The following is a 15263-nucleotide window of genomic DNA, read 5'->3' on the forward strand; positions in this document are numbered from 1 at the left end:
CTGGTTGTTAAATTAAATTAAAGTGAACGCCCACAATCAGCTGAGAGACTCTGAGTGAAAAGGAGAGTAGAGAGAGAAAGTCTTCCTGACTGAGCTTCCGCTTCAGCTTCATTCCCACCTTCACTTCCTCCTCCTCTTCCTTCTCCCCAAATATGAAAGTAATAACTCAGTCTTCGTGTCCTCGGCTGCCTTCGTTAGTCTCAAGGTTGTCCTCAGCGCAGCGTATGAACCTCGGTAAAAATTGATCCACGCATATCTCAGCCGGAGACGGTTGAGCTCTGGAGGATACCGAGGAGAGAAATTTACACATCAAAAAAAAAAAGCGCATTGGAAACATTCCTGCTCAGGTAACGGCCGTTTGCACTGCATTCCAGTCGGCCCTCACACCGCCGGCACTTCTTAAATGCAATTTTGCTTTTAAGACCTTAGTCTAATAGAAAAGATATTGAAAGTAACCTGCAGAGAAGATCAAATGTAATTGAACGAGGTAATGCGTCCATTTCCCAGCAGTGTATTATTCCGACAAGCTACAGAATGACCAAAAGCTTATTTCACTGGAATGAAAAAACACACGCAAGATAAAGCCGTGCAGGAGGTGTGTTTGTGCGCATTTCTTTGCATTAGGATATTCCGTGTATATAATAACAACAGATAATCTTCTCCCCTCCAGCTCCCTCCCTGAAGTGGACCTCAGGACCTGTAAGTAGGTAAAGCCGTACACCTGGCGCGGTGGGGCCAGTAAACGGAGATGATTTGCTCCCAAACACCTTGAAATCACCTGATCTCATCCCCGAGGCTGCCGAGGACAGTGTGTGTGTGTGTGTCTGTGTGTGTGGGAGTGAGACAGCGAGCTAGGGATTGAGATTGAAGAAGAGGTGAGCGAAGGAGGGCGAGGATAGTTGTAAGCTGCACTGGGAGAATGTTAACAATAGTGTGTTTTCTGGGGGAGATGACAGGAAGAGAAGAAGAGTGATGCATTCTGGTACGCTGCGAGTGTGTCTGCCAGGAAAAAGGGCAAGAGGGATGGAGTGGATGGAAAGAGGCCTCTCCTAAACTATAGTTTGGGTTGCTCACTCAATATATGCTGTGTGTAGGTGTGTGTGTGTGTGTGTGTGTGTGTATGTTTACGTATGGTCTGATGACTCAGCCAGTGAAGTGGTTCTAATCAAATAGTAAGAGGGAAGAACACCTGGTCCTCTGTAATTGCATCAGCTTCTAACTGGGATCACACACACACACACACACACACGCACACACACACACACACACACACACACACATGAACCTAGCCTCATACCACACGCATCAGTGGTTCCCAAACCTTTTTCTCTCAAACTCCCCCACCGCCGTGTCAGTACACCTTCACATCGTGTTCTAAATGTGTTCTGGGTTTTAAATTGGATGTTATAGTTTAATGTTTGGTCGTTCACACTACCATCACTTCAAAGACATTTATTATTAATCAATATGTTAACGGTTTATCTACTACTTTTATCGTTTTCACCTTTTCTTCTAATGCTTTTAAGTAGTTATTCCAACTGTTCATTCATTACATAAAGCAATCGATTTCCACCATTTATCTATTAGCCTGGAGCGTGTACTGTCAGTTATTTTGATAATGTATCCACTACTTTCGCTTTACATCTGTTCAGTCTGGTGACCGCTCGGCCGACAAAGACTTCTCCACCCTTAGGTGGACATTGTTTTCACCTATGAGGCTGTAATCTGGCATGGAGGTCCAGTGTGTGGTTCTGGGTGTGTGTGTTTGTGCTGGTAGTTGGCAGAAAGAGGGCGTGGCAGTGGGAGTGGCCTATGCAAAAAAAGGTGCATGGATAGGTGGATCTGCATAGAGTGGCCACGCTTATGAATCCTTCGCCAGAGACACTGATCGGAGTCTTCATGAGCCGAGAGTTGCTCTTTCATGCGTAAGCCCTGCCCCTTATACTTAAGCCACGCCCTATTTTATACCTCCTGAAATGTTTGTTCATTTGTTTATCCTAGAAACTTGTGATATATATTGTTGATCTCAGCAGACAGTTCCTTTTTCATTTTGCCAAAGCGGTAACATGTCTTGATTGTATACTGTGTGTGTGTGTGTGTGTGGATGTGTGTGTCTATGTGCACCTTTTGTGAAGTTATGCAAATGTTCCGAGTCCTTTAGCTTCTAATTGTAAGTATGTATTCATTGCCATAAGCTATCCATGCTATTTAACCATTTACACACTTGCCTACCTTTTTCTAATTATCAACCATTTAAGCCGTTAACTAACCTTTCAATAATTGTCCTACAACGTGTTAGCGATGGACTTCTTTGCTTGTTTCTTTTCACACACTCTCGGTCGCTCCGGATCAAGGGAGACACAATCAGTGATACAGAGACATGAGTTGAACTTTTCTTCAATCTTCACAGGTACTGCTTGGAAACTGCGCAGTTCATGTGATGAAGGGGTTAAAAAGCCCAACACGTCCAGTTTATTTCGACGGTAGCCTAAAAGGGCAAAGCAGAAATGTCAGATGCAAGAAAGAAGAAGATCCATCTACAGTTGAATTAAAGCCTTTCATTTGAAACTAAACCAGGCCTGCGTGTGTGTGAGTGAGTGTGTGTGTGTGTTTATTGGAGAGGAGCAGCCTGCCAATACGGCCATCAATATCTGTTCATCTAATAAATGCACAATCTTGCAAAATAAAATTGAGTTTCATTCACAGTCGCCAGCGGGGCCATATTGAAACTTATTGATTGCCTCCGCTTACGCTTGCCTGCGGCGGCGGCGGCGGCCATGGCGGCGGCTGCGGTCTCATTGGTTTTGGGATGAGATGTGATCAGTGCAGCTGCCAAATGAGAGAGCGGCGACACCGGCAGCAACTCAGCAGAGATTTCGGTGTATAGCACACTCGCTGGCACTTAACCTTGAAGCTGTGTTCAACTCACTATGAATAATGCCCTTGGGAGGGGGAAGGGGGAGGTGTGTGGGGGCGGGGGGGGGGGGGGGGGTAGGATGAGAGGAGGTGTGGTGGAAGGGGAGGCAAGGTGAGAGAGAGAGAGAGAGAGAGAGAATTACAACGAGAGAGGCACTGGCAGGGCGTGCATTTAAAGAGCTGCAGAGACTGAGTGGAGGTTCTATCGGTGAAGTGTGTGTGTGTGTGTGTGTGTGTGTGTGGAGGGGGAGGAGGAGTGGAGGAGGAAAGGATGCCAGAAAGGTCACTAGGCAAAAATGATGAAGTCATCTGTATGAGATGTTCTGTGGCTGCAGCTGGCTGCCGGCCAGGAGGCGAGGAGCCTGAACCTGCCGCCGGAGCTCTCCTCAGGCATGAGCAGCTCATCTGTTTTCTGGATACACGTAGAATCTGAATCCATATGTCAGATTCGTAGGATTAATGCCGCTTTAAAAAAAAAAAAAAGGCTCTTTCTACAGGGCAAATTAATATTTTCTTGAAATGAATGAATGATTTATTTTTACTATTTATGGTCTACACTTTTTGCTGCAAAGGCTCTTTCATGTATTTGCATTAAGTCATGATGTCTCTATATAGAGTCCTGCAGGGATGACATCTTGTTGGAGGCTAATCCCAGAAGTTGGCATCGCACTGGTTCCCTCAACAAAAAGCCAATGGGGATTTTTTTTCCATTGGCTTTTGGATTGTTGCTCTTCGGCTAACACAAGTGTAACGAGCTCCTGTCACTTCCTGATACCACGGCTTCACATTGAAATCATTTAACTGCCACAGGGCGGCTTTTAAGCAGCAGCAGGAAATGCAATGGGTACGGTTATTGCATCGCAAGTATTGACTATAGCATTAAACCACTTGCTGTTATACCAAACATATTTGGCGGAAATATAAAGGATTATAACCTGATTGATTGAATTCAAGCCTTTTTCTGTCCCCCCCACAGATGCAGACAATTTCCAACTGGCCGTCTGTTTTTTCCTCCAGAGCCACTTTTGTAAAAATGTAATAATGGCTCCCAAAAAGTTTGGAGACGGTGGCTTCCTCCAGGGCCCGGCATCCACTCCCCGTCCCCGGCTCTGCGTCGGCTAAACCACTGATGCAACAAATAGGCAATCCCCTCCCTGTGGCCCAGGACAGCTCTAACTCTGAAGCCTCCGCAGTCCCTTTTTCCACGGCTCACAAAAGCCCCCTCTGTCGTAGACAATGGAGGCGGGGACTCAAACATTCAGCAGCGTCTGGATTTCAAAATGAATCAGATATTTAATTCGCCATTCTGAGGATGGGTTTTTTGGACGATGCGAGCAGAAACCCATGTTTGGTCCAAAAACACAATTTCCCCAGAGAATCAGAGGTCTCTCAGTTGAAACTGGAGTGATTTATTGGTTGGTTTTCAAAGGGGAAAACTATTGTCAAAGAATTGTATTACAGTCAGGACCCCAGTGACTGGACAACTGGGACGACACAACCTCGAGTCAAAGTAATTACAGTGCAGATACAACAACGGTTTATTTGTAGACATTTCCTACACCTAAAATGTCAACATCAGGTTTGGCCTTGGCGCCAAACAATTGAACTGCAATTTTGTGGATACACTATTTTTGCCCTGACCCTCAGCAACCACACACAGGGGGTAATTCATTGTGAAATAGAGAGAAACACAAATGTCCCAACGAAAAACAAAAATGTAAGCCGATAATCAAGAAACAAGACATGTGTTGTGGGCACTCTTGTCTTAGGGAGTATATATACAGTATATGTATACTGGGGCTGATGTGCAGACAGGTGACAGATCAGGAGATGAGTTGGAGCAAACACGCTGAAAACAGTTGGTGGGCAAGTGAGGAATAGTGAGGTAGTCTGAGGTCTGGAGCCACAGGAAGTGTTCGTAATGCACAGGGGGAAAATAACTGTAGTTTTAAAGGAGGATGAATCACTTGAAACCATGAGCTAGCTTTTTTTATGTATTATTATTTTTTTAATACCCTACACAGTCATAATGCAGGCGATCACACTTATTTTCTCCAATTTTCAGCAGTTTAGTCGAATAGTGCGCAGTCTGCTGTTCGTAGTTCTTTTGTGTTTTGTTTTTTATACCAAACCAATGACTGTACAAATCCCTACTCCTTGGAGTGCGAGCGAGCTCAGCAGACTCATCAACTTTTGGTTAAAAAAAAAGTATTGCATGCATTTTGTGTGTGGAATTGGAGGATTCAGTCTGCTTTGTGCAATGTTACCCAAACAGATGGCGCTCTGCTCAATATTTCTTTATAACTCACATCGGACTTGTGACAATTTGAGTAGCGTGGGGTTTGGTGACGTCATGTAGCAACCTGGAGGTGTCATCTGATAACTCAGAACATCTGTGTGGGTGTGCTTTGATGAGAGGATCCCCATCTCTCCAGTCCACAGCCCACCTGTCGGCTCTCCACACCTCAATAACCAAGGTCCCGTCCCAATGGGCCTCAAACCCAGAACCCTCAGGGACTTACTGACAACACCTGGAAAATAATAGTGTGAGAGACTTTAAGGGCTTGAAATGATGTAAATATGAATGGGGCACCACATTGCTTCATAATATAACATTACTAAGACAACGTAAAATAATATTGTGTTGAATTGTGGGTATTTATGATATTTTTTCGTCCCTGATTTGAACGTCTTCCAGGCTCTTTCCTCACAATGCGAGAGGAGAATTCAAATATCCTTTTACTTGTTTTGGTCAAAACCGCTCCAATAAAAAAAACCAAACGTTTGATGAATAAATAAATAAATCGGTGCAATATATCAAAATCAGAAACATTTATTAGCTACGTGTGTTAGACACACAAAGAATTTGACTTGGCGGCTGGTGTGTACATTAGACGGAGTAACAAAACAACAACAATCAACAGTCAACATAAGATAAAATAAATCTAATAAATCTGTTCATGAGGGTCAGTGGGGGACCCGGGCTCTGTTCATGAATGTCAGTGGGGGGCCCGGGCTCTGTTCATGAAGGTCAGTGGGGGACCCGGGCTCTGTTCATGAGGGTCAGCGGGGGACCCGGGCTCTGTTCATGAATGTCAGTGGGGGACCCGGGCTCTGTTCATGAGGGTCAGCGGGGGACCCGGGCTCTGTTCATGAATGTCAGTGGGGGACCCGGGCTCTGTTCATGAATGTCAGTGGGGGACCCGGGCTCTGTTCATGAAGGTCAGTGGGGGACCCGGGCTCTGTTCATGAGGGTCAGCGGGGGACCCGGACTCTGTTCATGAATGTCAGTGGGGGACCCGGGCTCTGTTCATGAAGGTCAGCGGGGGACCCGGGCTCTGTTCATGAGGGTCAGTGGGGGACCCGGGCTCTGTTCATGAAGGTCAGTGGGGGACCCGGGCTCTGTTCATGAGGGTCAGCGGGGGACCCGGACTCTGTTCATGAGGGTCAGCGGGGGACCCGGACTCTGTTCATGAGGGTCAGTGGGGGACCCGGGCTCTGTTCATGAGGGTCAGTGGGGGACCCGGGCTCTGTTCATGAATGTCAGTGGGGGACCCGGGCTCTGTTCATGAATGTCAGTGGGGGACCCGGGCTCTGTTCATGAGGGTCAGTGGGGGACCCGGGCTCTGTTCATGAGACTGACTGCTGATGGGAAGAAGCTGTTGGCGTGAGGTCCTGGTCCTGATGGCCCTCCGCCTCCTGCCAGAGGCCATCATATCATCTCTATTCCTCTGATTTCATGTGTTTTTGTCTTCTAGCTTTAATCCATAATGTTGTTGTGTACATCTTCCAGGCTGAATCCCGTGTTTCCTCCCCTTTGTCTCATGCTTGCACTGCTAACTGCGTTATTAACGTCACATTGAATTGTGGGTAATTCCCTTGGGCTAAGTCCTATTATGTTTGTTTCTCAAAGGAATAGATTAATTTTGGAAAATACTCTTAAGAGTTCGATGAGAAGATTGATGTCACTCTCACGTCTGTAAGATAAATATGAAGCCAGAAGACCTTTAATTTAACTTAATATAAAGACTGGCCATGTTTAAAAGGTACCAGCACATCCAAAGCTCATTAATTTATGAATAAGTAATAAATAGCTCATCGAAAAACACACGCCGAACAGTATGACGTTTTCACTTAGTTTTTTTGTAATTAACAAACATGAATTAAAATGAGGTTTGGATTTATATTATTTGCCCCTTTAGACGAGAGCCAGGCTGTTAGTTTCTCCTGCTTCCAGGCCTTATCATGAGCTAAGCTCACCAGTATTTTGTGATAATATCTAACTTTTGTCAAGAGAGAGAAAAAAAACACACCTCCCAAAATGTCAAACAAGCATTCGGTCCCTGAGCTTTGGCCTGTGCTCTGCCAATGGCATTGTGAAGAAGATGAGTAAAGTGCTGAGTAAGGACCGATTTGCCCTTATGATGAAATAGATGTTGATGACAATGCTGTTATAGGAGCTGATACAGCGTAAAGCTTCTCACTACGTTTTTCAAAAGGGAGAGGACAATCAGCTGCTGCTTAATCACGCGTTTTAACACGCGCCCTCGGCTGCGATCGAGAAGCACCATCATGGCGTGAGCGCGGACTCTACGTGTACTTCGGCCATCAGTGAGCTTATTTGGAAAACCGATGCAGTCATGCCTCAAGTGTCGACTCAGAGGAAGAATATTTAAAAGTCGTAATAATTGCGATTCAACTGATCTCGACCTGCCTCCCCTGCAGTTTCAGCTCTTCACATTTCTGAGAGCTCTTTGCATAACTCGCCGTGATTGGTTGTGATTTCTCAAGCAGAACTCCGAGCGTCTGACAAGCCGGTGCGACGTCATTGAAAATGTCACGGCGGGTCAATCAGCGCGCCGTCAAACGAAAGCCACCAATTACATTGCAACCAATCACGCGGCGTGCAGGTTTGCATGCATATTAGCCAGAGTGGAAATAATTATATAGATTTCTTTTTTTTTAACAACAAATGTTGTTTATATTTATTTTTTATTCATTGCTGACTCCATATCTTAACACAGCGGTTTGGATATATATATATATACACATATATAAACGTGTATATATATATAAATATGTATATATATACACGTATATATATACGTGTATATATATTTACGTATATATATATGTATATATATATATATGGTGATGTCATGCTGTTGCTCAGGGTGAGAAGTACTCTGAGAAAAAGCTATGTGACAGCAAATTATTAAAGTGCTCATAAATGCAATGCCATAGGCGTGGCAAGAGGGGAGTGTCAAAGACAGAAAAAAGAAACGTTAAAGAGCAAGAAGAAGAAAGGCCAGTCCACCAGTAGGCCACTCCATCACGCTGCTGTAAACCTCCATTACAAGGACTGCCTGGGATTCCCACACAGATAAATCACCTCCTTAATATGTCCGAAGCATGGTGGCTTCGAACCACCGCTGGAGAAGAAGAAGAAAAAAGAAGCAGGAACCACTTACTTAGAAACAATACCCTCCCCCGTCCCACGGTCCGGTTGTACTGACCCGAAAGGCTGAAAGCAATTTCAGCCGCGAGTACAGGCGTTATTACAGGTCCTGATTGAAATGAATGGTGCGGGTTGAAAGCTCGACAGGGTAATGCCTCACATTCGTTGGACCGCTTTCTGGGTCAGGCGTTTCTTTAGATTACCATGTCGCACAGGAATACATGGCAAGCATGACACTGACACACACACACACACACACGTGCTGCTCGGTAGCCGCGGTTGGATACAGGTTTCTGAGGCCAGTGCGTCGGAATCACACGGGTCGTCAGAATTCATTATTGATTGATATTAAGGCTGCTGGCAAGGACGACTCGTATGATACAGGAATATGATACCGCCTCTGAATAAACCCACAACCACCACGATGAGACTTTGGGGAATGCGTTTGTGTTGGAGACGGTTGCGAGAGACGTTTTAGATTTCCGGCCTTTGAAATCAGGACATCTGCTCATCGGTGTCTCTGAGCATAAAGACAATAAACCCGAAACCTGCAGAGGTATTGGCCGGACGACGAATTAATCTGTGTTCCGCTCAACATGAATTAATCACTTTCTAGAAGGCAGCCTTTGGCCAAACGACACAGGGTGTTTTGACATTGGTAGTCCTCAGAACATCCTCGTGTCCAAAAAGCGTCCATTCAGAAATTAATTACAGCCTCGACATGCACCGTCGCTGTGAGTGCACGCTGCTTTAATTAGCACGTCGAGAGCTTAAGTTATTCAGTCAGTTAATTCTCCGTACAAGCACAAGCCAATAAATCTGCACACGGGTCACCCGAGTGATGTGTATAGGAGCGTTGTGCATGTGTTTAAAATCGCCCTGGAACAATACAATTCATTTGAGTAATCTCCCGCAATGTAGAGACTCATTCCACAGAGATGGCGACCACAGCCGTGTCTTTTTTCGACGCCGCCGCGTGACTCCAGATCCTCTTCCCTGTCCTGAGGCAATCAATACAACGCTCCCCCCCCCCCCCACCCTCTTGCAGTGGTCAGCCAGGAATACAAAGGACCCCCCCCCCCCGGGTAACACACGTCAGTCCCTTCAATCTCTCAGCTGCTGGTAAACATCATTGATGAGTAAATATAGGAAACATGCGGCGGTCAGGGCCGTGCTTTCATCCGTCTTCTCCCAATTGTACCTCAGTGGATATTAGAGGCGGGCCCGTTGGTAACAAATGTCCGCCTTCCCGTGACACGCTGAGGGGCGTGCGGGAAAAAATTGCGAGAATATTAGAAACATAAACTCTGGATTAGTGTCATGTGAGGTCGACTATAATGTCATTTTTCTTTTCAGGCCCAGCCTCCCGCACTGCACATTAAAAAGAAATACAGGCTACTGTACATTCAGGAAACGACAACCGCTCAGAGACATTCGTTTCCCCCCGTGACCTGTAACTCTTTGTTTTCTATTCCGCGGTGCACGAAGCCAAGAAATTATCCGATCAGCTCAACCGGTGGTCTATCTAACTCTGTCATGTTTAATTAAAGACGCCCAGTCTTTGCATCGCCGTGGAGCATATGGCATTAAGGAAGCAGAGGAATGCATGAGAGATGACTTCCTCGGAGTAATACACGGCATTACACATGTCAAAGCTAGACTGCATATAGCACTCGCACACGCTTTAATTATTTATAGCTTCTTTACCCGTCTCTAATATGCAGCTGCGGACTAAAGTATATGAAACAGCACTGATAACCTCACACTGTACCTCCGATATGTTTTCTTTTGCTCGCAAATGAGAAAAGATGACACCTGAAGGTCATTCTTTTATCCATTATCGGTGCACAGATGAATACGCATCGCAGGGTAGCCATTTCCATTTGCTGTTTCAGTCAGTTTTATTGAATATGCACCAAGTCATGATTTCTAATGGTCCTCCGTTCCACACGGGGGTTATTAAACCGCGTATGATCGACGGCCAGGTGTTAAAACAGCTCAGCCTGAAACGGCAGCTTAGCAGTTCTGGGGCAGTGAGGAGAGGACGACTGGCAAGCGGATTAACGGTCAAGGAAGACGAGGCGTGAAAACGACCAATCGAGAACTTTTTTTTTTCTTACAAAAAATAAATAAAGGGTTCTCGCGTCGGTTTGGACACGGCGGTGTCCTTGAAGGCATCGTTAAAGCTCTGCTGCTTCAGAGCTTTTAATCACCCTCAGTGTTCGGACAAACTTCATTTGTTTTCGCACATTCCGTACAACAAAAGCAGCGAGGCCTTCGGATGATGAGACCGGCCCGATGCCCTCGTGATGATCGGTGGGACGATTAATGCACGTGTACTTCGGTTCGTTTTACTTGCGAGATGCAGGACATGCTTATTGATTTTTATTCAAAACAGGCTGTTATTCAAGATGCTTTTCAATTCTTATTCAGGAACATGATTCTGTCCATATCTTCCACCTGGCACCAATTTGGAAACATATGCTAATTAGCTTTTTTTTGGCAGAGAGTTAAATTATATCTATGTCTGTTGATAACAAAATTATAATTCAGACTTACCATGAACAGGAGAGATCATCTTTCTATACCATGCATTTATCTTCCTTGTCAAAACGTAGTGGCTCCATTACCCACAATGCAACCAATCAGCAGCATTTCAATAGGAGCTTGGGGGGGTGTTATCCGAGAGGTAAGCGACGTGGTACACCTGTCTGGGACGCTCACTTCTCTGCACTCCACAACCACAGATTTATTTTATTTTAAAACATGAATTGTCTTAAGTGGCATTACTTGAGTCCCAAAAGTCTTTGCACGCCTTTTTTTTCCACATCTGCAAAAGTAATCATAAAAAATTGTCCAAAACTAAAGAGAGAAGAAAAAAATGCCGATTTCTTCCGGCTGTTAAAATCACACACGATCTGTTTGGCAAACATGTCACATTGACACGGTGGATTATATGTGACTCCCATTTTTGTGTCTGGGTCACCCTGACACCCAAGCGTACACTTACCTGTTTAATGTCATATTGTCTGTCATGCAAATGAAGATCACATTACATATTAATAAAGATCCTGAAGATCAGGATATAAGACATCCTTTCATCGCTCGAAGACGGATTCAGAACATGGCACACACTCAAGTGCAGCTGGCGACAAATGAGTGAAAGCTTTTTTTATCCCGATGGAACAGCTGGAATTAAAATATGGCAACAGGTTCTACTTCATCGCCTCAAACACGTCACCCGACCCGTCTCTTTGTCTTGATTCCTCTATTCCTCACTTTCTACGAGTCTGTAATGTTCCTTCTTACACTGCACTCAACAATGGGTGACGGCAGTCCTCAATGGGAGAGTCTGCTTGCCTCTATATGAGAGTATTTTCTCACCTTTTTTTATTTTTTACCCTTCATCAATTCTTCTTTTCTCTTGTTTTGTGCGAACACCTATGGACGCAACATCTCATGGTCCCCACAGTGCCTCCCTGCCTCTCTGGTTCCTCCCTACGGGGACATCCAGTCATCTGAATGAGGCTGTTCCATGTCGTTGCCCAATTGCCCAACGGCACGAGGATCAGACCGTGGCGGTTAATCGAAGCGAGGGCCTCAGTCTGCCTTTAAATCGCACATTAAAACCCCGGCAACCCCGTCGGTGTGTAGACTAGCAGCATCTCATATATATCTCTAATGGCGTGAGTGTGCCAGAGTCCTCGAGTGAAACTGTGTGTGCAAGTGTGTTTGATCATTAAAGGACAGGTGTACTTCTTCCCCCTCCGCTGCTTCATTCTGATTCACAGCCATGAGCACACCTGGCTGCCCCCCCCCTCCATCTCTCTGTAGCCATCCGTCCTCTTCTCTGTATCGGACTCTTTCTTTTATCCTATTGTTTTTTTTAACAATCCTCTCCCATGTTTTGTCCGTATGGTGAAAGCTAAGTACCCCCCCTTCCCACTCCTCCCATCCCCCATTTATCAGGTCATCTTCGCTTTTCATTTCTCAGAATTAGAATTTCTTCTGTTCTTTTTTTTGAAGGGGGGGGGGAGCGTGGCTGGATAACATCGTCATCCAGCTGTGATGCTGCAATCAAACGAGCTACTGCTGGACCTCCCGTGGCTCTGCTGACAGACACACACACACACGCACGCACACAAAAAAGGGCGTTGCTTACACTCACACACAACCACACAAGCAGAAGGTTGGGGACACTAATAATGAAGCCATGGCCAGAGTTGTGCATAATCTGGATTTGGCCTAGTCTCTTTCCACAAAAGGATTCTCTTATTATTCAAAGTACAAATTCCACTCGAATCTCCTTTTCAAGCTCTCGGTCTCTGGGGAAAGGTCACGGTATAAACTCTGAATGTCTTTTGCACTGAATGGATATAAAGGTAAACGTTAACACACACACACACACATACACACACACACACTAGAGGACAAGACAAGGAGCACAGAAGTGAACACAAGCGGTCGTCCCTTAATCCCCCTTCAACCCACCCTCTCTCGATGCCTGCGCCACGCCGACTGCTCGTTACAGGCGGTACGCAGGTATGTCTCCAGTCAGCGCCTGAGTGCGTTGTCATGTCACGGTTGAGGAGAGACCCCCCGGTGCGGCTCCATAACCCACTTACTGGCAGCCAGACAGGCTGGAGATCGGAGGAGCAGGCTTCGGTGAGTCATTCATCAGCGGCGCATTAGCTGGAGAGAGGATTCCAAGAGAGAGAGACGGCTCCGAGAGCTCGGCTGGATTTCACGTCCTGCTCAGTGAAGGGTTTCACAAGGACCGCCGAACACCGCCGAACACCGCCGGTCCAGTCCACCTCGGTCCACCTGTATCCATCGAGACGGACGTTGATGTAACTTCTCCTGCTACGGACTCCAGCTTCATATTCCCTGATATGCATGTGTATAGGTGAGATATTATCATATAACTCAAGCAACAGGTGTATTTCCCAAAGCATCCCTTGTAATCAAGAGGAAATAAACAACAACAAAAATACGTCAAATTCAAGTATTTCACCTGTTAACAGCGCTGAAAACAAATCTCCACCATCCAAATCCAACTCCCAGCCAGGTGACGTTCAACAATCCTCCGCCTGCCGAGAGAAATGCGTCTGTGGTCCCGTCTGTGGGATCAGGAAAGGGAACTCATCTGTTCCAGCGGCCCCGTCCCGCCCCAACCAGACTGTGACAACCGAGCTAATTACCGACCCTCCGATCCCACAGTGCTGACAGTCTCGTTAGCCTCCAATTTACACTTTTGATTAAATCAAGCGTATCGGCATCATCTGGCTTATACTAAGTGTATTTGGCTGCTTACAAGAGACAATATCCAGAGCAGTTCAGTTTGATTGAGTACGAGATCAAAATTAGCAATCCATACCGACGACACACCTGGAGAAGGCCCAATTCACGCCTCGTGTTATGTGAGAAGATGTCATGGCCCGTGAATTCATCTAGACCGACGTTATTGGCGTTTATGTATAATAATATAATACCCACCCCACCACCTCTGCATCAGCTCATAAACCCTTGCCCAGAGTAACTTCTGTCCTTGTACCATGCATAATCTCTTCATATCTCATATAATTTGAAAATCTCTACATTTCAGTGTAACTTGACGAGAGATTTGTGATGGGTGTTACAACTTCTGCGGCTCTTAAATCATTTTAAATAACATGGTTACAGACTCTCTTGTGTAATTAATTCACCAAAAGAGAAATAAATATTTTTTTCAAACATTCTTTTCTTACTCCTAGCCTTAGCTAAGATAATTGTGCCTGATATTGTGACAGGACTCCTGCTAATGATCTGATCAACCCTGTATCACAACAATTACGTAATTTTTGTGATACAGGGTTGGATCTGATATATGAAATTACCATCTGGGTTTCAGAGAAAGTGAGATGTCGAAAAAGAAGCCCGAGAGCCGGCAGATTCTGGCAGCCTCTTCCAAAACGTGATAGTCTGCACACGGGCGAGCGTCGCACGGTCGAACGGCCGCTGGACGCATCCTCAGCCCCAGTAATTTGAGATAATGGCGTTGACATTTCAAAGTCGACCCACTGTGAGCCTCGGCGAGCGGGCCGCTCCTGGAAAGCGGGACACACACGTTGGAACAGCGATCTGTAACCTCTCATCGCACTGCTCCTTCTGTTCGCTCAGCATCCACGCCCATATATGGTCCTACATTTAGCTTTAGGTGGATGCTTTCTGTAGCTTTAAAAAGCACAGAAAGCTAAACAGCTCTTCTCAAATCAAGTCTTCTCTGCACACGCCGTATATAACAATTAAACACGATGTATTTGCTGCTCCAGCTCCAATGGGTTATCAACATTCCGGGCTGTAATCACCCCCGGACATGAGACTCAGCTGGAGTGAAACACTAAAAAGAGAAAAAGCAGAAGGGAATTGGTGTGTGCATGTGTCGTAGTAAATGTGTGTGTGTGTGTGTGGCTCAGCACAACCTCACAGGCCTCAGAGGCTCTTTTATTACCTAATCCAGTTTAGGAGATGAATCCGGCCCGTAATCTAATTTCCCCTCCATATACAGGACTGTCTCAGAAAATTAGAATATTGTGATAAAGTTCTTTATTTTCTGTAATGCAATTTTAAAAAACAAAAATGTCATGCATTCTGGATTCATTACAAATCAACTGAAATATTGCAAGCCTTTTATTCTTTTAATATTGCTGATTATGGCTTACAGTTTAAGAAAACTCTAAAATCCTATCTCATAAAATTTTAATATTTCCTCAGACCAAGTAAAAAAAAGATTTATAACAGCTGAGTGTTTGTCAAGGCTCAGGAAACCCTTGCATGTGTTTCGAGTTAATTAGACAATTCAAGTGATTTGTTTAATACCCTACTAGTATACTTTTTCATGATATTCTAA

The sequence above is a fragment of the Pseudoliparis swirei genome, chromosome 10 (assembly GCF_029220125.1).
Source record: "Pseudoliparis swirei isolate HS2019 ecotype Mariana Trench chromosome 10, NWPU_hadal_v1, whole genome shotgun sequence".
Classification (NCBI taxonomy): Eukaryota; Metazoa; Chordata; class Actinopteri; order Perciformes; family Liparidae; genus Pseudoliparis; species Pseudoliparis swirei.